Below are 676 nucleotides of genomic sequence, written 5' to 3' on the forward strand. Positions count from 1 at the left end.
GTTAGAATACCTAAAGCTATTTTATTTTTCAAGACTCCTTTTCTCATCTGAGTACCCTCTGCAGATAATAAGGCAATGGCTTGATATGTTTCATTTAGGGTGATAGCAGTATGCCCAGCAAGTGCTTTTACTTGCCAGTCTATGTCTAGTGGAAGTACTAGGAGTGCAAAGCACTATAGAATAAAACCACCAGCTGGTGCAGTGCTGTCACCAGTGTTGATGATAAAAAGTATCCTAATTGAAGGGGTGTGAGGGCAGGGTTGGGAGCTCTGGTGGCAGAGTGGCTAAGGCATTTGACTGTTAACCAGAAGGCTGGCAGTACAAACTCACTGGCCACTCCTTGGAAGGAAGGTTGGGCAATCTACTACCATAGTGTTACCACCCCAGAAACCCATGGAGGGGGTCTCTATGAGTCAGATATGACTCAACTGGAGTGGGAGGACAGGGTTGGATATATTAAGCTGGGGATGTAGGGACACACCCAGGTGCATCACCCTGTCCAATTATATGGTAAATAGGACCAGCCATAGTTAACACAGGCCCATAGCCATCCCCATGAGGGAGGTAAATGTCTCAACTTCACCATTATTTTGTTTTCCTAACTATGTTGTTGTGGTTGTTGTTATGTGCCGTCGAGTCGGACCCGACTCATAGCGACCCCTCCTTGGGTTTCCGA

The sequence above is a fragment of the Orycteropus afer genome, unplaced genomic scaffold (genome assembly GCF_000298275.1).
Source record: "Orycteropus afer afer isolate SDZICR_OR568_19922 unplaced genomic scaffold, OryAfe1.0 scaffold00716, whole genome shotgun sequence".
NCBI classification, from domain to species: Eukaryota; Metazoa; Chordata; class Mammalia; order Tubulidentata; family Orycteropodidae; genus Orycteropus; species Orycteropus afer.